General features: G+C 31.9%; 1 protein-coding gene across 5 annotated transcripts in view; it reads right to left on the bottom strand.

Moving 5' to 3' along the window:
* Positions 1-7,347, bottom strand: part of LOC147033634 (NACHT, LRR and PYD domains-containing protein 3-like) — an 84,679-nt gene that overhangs the window by 47,807 nt on the left and 29,525 nt on the right. The gene's annotated exons all lie outside the window — the stretch shown is intronic.

The following is a 7,347-nucleotide window of genomic DNA, read 5'->3' as shown; positions in this document are numbered from 1 at the left end:
GTATCAAAGAGAAATTATACAACATTTCTCGATCTGCTTCGTGTTTTTCTTCCAATGTCGTGCTATTTTCATAATCAATATTGTGCCTCATACACACTTCATCAACTCTATTTTTAGGTTTAGACCAAGGTTTAGGATTGTCTGCCTCATCTAATCTTTTATTCAAGTTTGTTGCTGGACCACAGAACGAATATCCTGGTAGATGCAATTCCCTAGGTATTCCAGTTGTTGTAAATTTACTTCCTGATAAAAACTTTTGTATATCTCCCCCTCGTTTGTGTTTGGTGATGAATTTACTCTTTTTAGAGCCACACACCGAACATGTGCCTTTTGTCTAACCCTATTATTTTTACTTTTAACATACGAGATATTTTTACTCTTGGTTTTCTTTTTACATTTGAGACAGTAACTCGTTTATTTATGAAAAAAATTCCTACACAGTGCGATTCCTACACAGCCTTTTTAGTTTCCAACATGCACATTTGAGTCTTAATTTTTAAAACAAAAATAATCCTTAGAAATGTCTTCACTCTCGCCTCCATTTAGTTAAGAAAAAAAATTTAAAACTTTAATCAAAGTGAATTAAACCAACATCATCAATAATATAATATTTTCCTTCTTTCTCTTCTTTATCTCCACTTTCTCATCAACATCTTCTTGGTGAACTTGATGTTAATACCCTTGACGTATATATTTCTAATAGACTTGTCAATTCTTTGTTTTCCTGCTCAGTGTGTTGAGATAGATTTATTTTCTGCAATACTTTCAATCTTTTTTATAATCTCACTGGTTTCCATATTTTTATATTTATTCATTCTCTCTTTCCTCCTTCTCTCTTTTCTCTCTCTCCTCCTTCTCTCTTTTCTCCCTCTCCTCCTTCTCTCTCTTCTCCCTCTCCTCCTTCTCTCTCTTCTCCCTCTCCTCCTTTTTGCTCTCCTCCTTATCTCTCTTCTCCCTCTACTCCTTCTCCCTCTCCTCCTTGTCTCAGTTTCTTGAACTCCTTCCTCATCCCTTACTATCCTTGATCTACTTTCACCCCACAGAATATCATATACATATATATATATATATATATATATATATATATATATATATATATATATATATATATATATATTATATGTATTCATCTGGATTTCTTGACATTCCTGCATCCAAAATATATTTTTTTACAACAGGAAACCAATAAAATTTCTTCGGATTTTCTAAAAGAGCCTTGTGTTTTCTTAACTTCAAAATTCTTTCATTATTTAACATTTTGGTTAAATCCAAAGTTGTTGGTTTATTCACATCGGTATAAAGCCAATATTTTATTGAAAATACCCCATTCTTGTGTTGTAGAACAAATTTAATAAAATACCGAATACCCTTTTATTGAAGGTATGCTTGGACACAGAAATGATAATTTTCTTGAAGCCTTCTTGCTGTCATTTATGTATCAGAAATATATGATAGATTAACATAATGACAGGAAATACCTCCCCATCTTCCCATAGTTAAATCAGTTTGTATTCCCTTGCTTCCGATATATAATCCTGTTCTTTGAGTTTTCATGATATAAACTACGGCAAAGCTTTTATTGATTTTCACCTTATTAAATTCTTTTATTTGTTGTTTGCTAATCGTGCTCCTAGAAATCTCATTCTCGGCACCAAGTGGATAATATTCTGCTTACGAGACCGATTTAATTCTCCCAGGTCTTCTTGGTTAATTTTAAATGACCAATTATACTCTAAATCATTCATATTATATCCCCATTGTTTTATTCTCATACAAACGATACGCCCTTCTTTATAAAATTTTATTTTAATTGGAACTGTGAATTGTGTGTGACCAAGAGATAAAATCAACACTTCTGTATCTTTTGAATACACAGCCATTTTATTTAAGGATATATATGTTGTGACAAATCACTTAATCTCACCAAGTCATTCGCATCAGTCGGGTAAGGATAATTTATTAATTTATAAGCATTTTTCATATCAATATTTGTTGCTATACTATATTTCTGTCGTTCAGCCTGTGCGTTTGTGAAATAATTTGATAAATCAAAATCCAGTTCTTGGGATACACCAAAGGGAGAACCATCTTTTCCAACAAAATCATTTATATTAGATTAAAAAATAACATCATAAATTTTTATATTTCTGTTGAGTTGAAATAACACATATAGACATAATTGACCACAACACTTGGAATTTAAATCTTGGACTTGAAATGTTTGATAAACACCATTCTGCAAGAATTTCATGACTTCAACAAGTGGTGGAAGACCTTAACTATCAAAATAATATTTAACCTGATTATTATAAATACACAGCCAATGAGAACCATTTTCATTATTCTCTTCTAAATTCAAAATAATATTATTTGTATATTTAAACAAGTTTGTTAACTCATCTCTCATACATATAACCACATTATCAATTTTTAATTTCTTACAATATTTGACAAGTTCTAAATTGATGTTGTATTCTTTCCAAATTCTTAAAACCACTCATCAATGCTCATTTATTTGTGAGAAGGATATAATCCATTACCCCTTTTGGTTAATCTTACACCTGCTTGTGCGACAGAAGAAAGCATATCTTCAACTTACAATCTTGCTTTATCAGGTAGGCTTTCAATTTTTTCAGCAAAATCTACAATTACACCACTTCCACTAATTTGTTTCTCGAACTCTTTGTTATGTCTTTCAAACAATTTTTGAGCCTGGATTTGAGCTTTCCTTTCCTTGGCAGTTTTCACCGCTGCTGAAATACCACCGAGAATTCCCCAGCCGCACTTAAACCAGCAAATAAAGGAATTAGAAATGGGAGAAATCCTCCACACGTCTCTTTTATTGAATATTTGTTCAACATTGGTTTTGACATTTTAATTTTAAGTGAGCCAGTATCGTTCAAGATTTTCACCTATTCTCTTGTGAGCGAAACATCAATTCTTACTGCTCATTTTCTCTGAATTGTATTTACATTAATCATGAAAGGGTTTTGATTTTGAATACAAGATGATAGTTTATGAAGATCGATTTGATTAACATATAACCCAGTTGGTACTTTACTAATTTATTTATCAAAAAAATTATGTGAGACTAATCATAACACCATTATCTGTATTACTCTGTAATTCTGTTTCTTCCAAAAGCAAACAATATGTATCAACTTCTTCACTCTCTCCTCTTTCAATGTATAGGGAAGTGTCCACTCTATTAGACCTTATAGTTTCCTTTTGAGTGCTCAGGTCAATCACGTCAGTTGTATACAGGCTTTGAAATGCTCTCATGCCAAAATGGGTTCTTTATTTCCATTGCCTTCACACACCTTTTGGTAAGACTTGCATGCTTCAGCGTAATCATTTTTTCCCCAATCAATTTCCAATCTATCTCGTGGATAAAATGTTCCATCTAGAGAAACGTGAAGTTGTTTCACCTTATCAGTATCACTCAACACATTATTCTTATCAGTAGCAGTATCACCATCTGGTTTCTTAAAAATGAGCTGCAGGTATCGTGGCTTTCCTTCCAGAACACCCAAATTCCACGTGTAAGTGGTTTGGTTCAGTTTAACGTGTTGACATCTTCTTTTAAGGTATGATACATTGAGTAGTTTCTTTGAGTTAAGTCTTCTTTTCAACATCTCTTCTGTTTTAAGATTAGGAGTATATTCACCAATATACCACTCGTTTCATCAATAACAAATTTATTCTGAGCACCAAAAGCATTAGCAGCACGAAAAAGCTACTCTATTTTCATTATCATTCCTTTCCAGTTGAAATCTAATTTTAAGTCCATGCAGAACTTCAGCATGATCACAAAATCCAAATATACCTTTAAGAAGAACTGCCACAGTAAAACTACTACCTGCTTTTGTATCATCATTATACATTCCTTTTCTTTGACGATAACCAGGGTTTGTGTTTGTTCCTGTTGCCAAATCAGGAATAAAACCTTCGACGGCCTCCTTTCCAATTCTATCACGAAATGAATATAGTGCAAATTTCATCATTTCAAATGTAGCAGAGACATAATCAACCACTTCAACTTCTTGTGTTCCAATATACAAATGTACACTATCAACATTTTCCAGAAGAAATCATTTATGAGTGTAGTGTTTGTGTTATGCGCAGCCTTAGTGAATGTAAATTTACACAAGAAGAAACTTTTGGCGAGATTCAAATAAGTTTGTTGATTATTTATTTCAAAACTTTTTGTTCCATTTGTATTTGTCTGTTCCAGTAATAGCAATTTCCTTGAAGTAGTCCTCTTTTTTAGTGGAGTTTGAGATGACAATGGTATCATCCAAATCATAAATACTATCAATTGCTTCCATACTTGTATTTATTTAGGAAAAATGATGATAAAACTTCTGAAACCCTGACCCAAATGTTTGAATTATTTTCTGTCGTTCTTGGGGAGACAACTGAGTTTTGCCTTTCTTAATTTCTTTCATTGTTTGCAATTTATGGGATTCCTTTTGGGCATCTTTTATACTTTTTATAGCACCCGCAACATTTCCCACAGCAGAAGCAGTTGAACCAATTAGGTCTTTATATTTAAGAATAGGTGAACCTATACCCATTTGAGTATCAATTATCCCATCTCCTTTTTTTTTTCGAAATCGATGTCCTACGCCCCATTGTCTCTTAGGTTTGTATTATCCTCAACCAAGATACATTCCTTCACCCTTATGGTATGAGGAAAGGAACATCCCATCCCCTATAATTATTTTATATTTTCCCAACTCGTGTTTCCTCATAATAACCATCATATTTATTTATTGGAAAAATTCACGTCGGTGAATTCTGATGGATATAATTTCTCCATTAAATGAAATCAAATGATTATCTTGGTTGGTAATACTGAAATTTACTCTGTATATGGTTTTTCCAGACATGGGAAGATAAACCAGATTTTTTGGTTCCATATTGAATCTATGAATTGAACCAATATTCCATATTGAACCAATTGCGGTTGAGTGTACACTGAATGAAAATATTGTATTTGTTCTTATTCAATCATTATAAGCACCATCAATCAAATCACAGTGAATTAATACCAAATTTATGCCTGAGGATATTTGAATGACATTATCACTGTAAAATGTCCCATTAGTTTCAATCTTTTTTGAGGAGAAACCCAATAACTCTCTAAATGAATTATCAATTGTGAAATTAACCTTGTAGTTATTTTTAAGTTTAATCGTTGATTTTGAATAACTATAACAATATTTTTTGGTTCATCGCCCTGTTCTTTCATAAAGTGAGCAATTTTGGAAGATATTTGAGAAATCTCATATGCTCTGGGTGAAACTGTTATCGTTTTGTGTCCACTTCCCACATTATAACTAAACTTATAATTTTTCTCTGTGATATTAAACAAGGTATTATAAGTTTCCATCGACAATAAAGACTCCTCATATTCTTTTGTTGCATTTAGTTGTAGTGGGTATGGGAATGAAGATGTGTGGTCGCTTGTTGTCAAATTAAAACTAAGGATTGTGCTTCTCAACTTATAAAATGTCTTTGTGTTGACATTTATTAATTATTTTCATGTAATCAACTGGTCTAAAATGGCTGATGCTTCATAAAAACAATTGTTATTTCCAGCCTTCTTACTACCAAACAGCAATAATAGTCTTAACTAATTGTGATGGGTCATTTGGAAGAAAACTAACACCTGAACCAAGCCTACTTAAAGCCTGAATACTGTGTTTCTCCTTCTCATTCTTCCGACTTTTATCAGATATATTGACCCTATAATTAAGAGAGTCCAGCAAATCAATATATACTCTATCATCCTTATTTTTCATATCCAATGGTTTATCAAAATACTTTGATTCATCCCTCACAGTTGAACCTTGTCTTCCATCTTTTGTAAGAAGAAGCATTAATCTTGGAGTTCATTTAACAGGTGGTTGAACAGAAATAAAGAACCTTAATTCATCATTAAATATCAATCCCTTTTCTTGAACAAGATGGAATATTGCTGGTTGTTCTGTTGGAATGAGACCTGCTAAGCTTTTTGAATCCGTTGAATATTGATTGTTTTGAAGAGCCTTCACAATATAATCATGGGGATGATTTATCTCTTCCAGTTGTTGAAATAATCCTTCATAATCATATTCCAATTCTCCTATATTCTCTTATTCTCACTCCATCATTTGACTAAAATCTTTTAACATTTGAAGTTTTTTAGGAGTATATTCTATTGTGGGAACTGTGGAAGCATCTATAATTTTTTGTTGGGAAGTTTTTAAAAGTGGTTTAAAAAATTTCTCTTGTTTTCTTTCAAATGCTTCTTCACCCATTAGTTTCTGTCTGCGTTTCTTCTTTATGTCTTCCTGTTGTTTTACAACTTTTGAAACCAACTCTTGATGTTCCTTAAATATTCTTGCTCTTTCTTTCACATCCATTTATTTATTGGAAAATATCATTTACTGAATTGTAAAGGTCAAGAGTGAAATTTTCCTTTTCTTCATCATTAAAGTAGATTTGTTCAAATAAATCCTTTTCTTTAAATATTTCATTAAATTCTTGATGAACATTAATACGAGTTGTAATTTTTTCTTCACCAATACTTGAATCTCTGCTTTTCATACGTTTGCGTTGAGTTTCTTCATCAACATCAAAATTGAATGATAAAATCTTAACTCCATTACCACTCGGATGTTTCATAATTTGTCTCATTCCTTCTGGATTACTTTCTAATATCCCAAGACCACCAGATTTTAGTTTCTTTAACTCACTCTTACAATGTGAATATTTTGTTGTACCAAGAGAAACCTCCTCAAATATTTGACCATCATTCCTCAATCGCATATGTTCCTCTACTGAAATATAGTAATAATCTTCACCTTCAAATTCTCCTGGTCACATTGCTCTGGTTGTTGTAGATACAATACGAATCACATGGTGTTGTTTTTTTAACTCACAATATTTTCATTTTTACTCTTCAAGAACCTTGATTTCTGAAAGTTTTTTTTTCCAGAAGCAGATTTACCTACAAGATTGATAATAACAACTATCATTTATGTCTGTCATTGTTTACAAAATAAAATATTTATCCCTCAGTATCTCATCTTGTTTCACAACAATGTATTTATATTTTTCAGTCGTGTGCTTCATATCATCCCCAAATTATTTTCTACGACACAACATAGAACAATTGTCTCTCCAAAAATTGTTTATATCTATTGAATTGAACTTGAATAAAAAAAGTATTAGCATTGTTTCTTATTAAGTGATGGGGAAGTTGAAAGCATGTTTGACTAAGATAAATACAATTACAAGAAGAATGTCTCCCTCTTGTGTAGAAGCTATCCATTACCGTTTGCTTTCTCTCATAAACAC

The sequence above is a fragment of the Eptatretus burgeri genome, chromosome 2 (assembly GCF_056783735.1).
Source record: "Eptatretus burgeri isolate ZD-2024b chromosome 2, Ebu_testis_v1, whole genome shotgun sequence".
Taxonomy (NCBI): Eukaryota; Metazoa; Chordata; class Myxini; order Myxiniformes; family Myxinidae; genus Eptatretus; species Eptatretus burgeri.
Note: the sequence above shows the minus strand (reverse complement) of the source record. Positions and strands in the feature narration are given on the sequence as shown.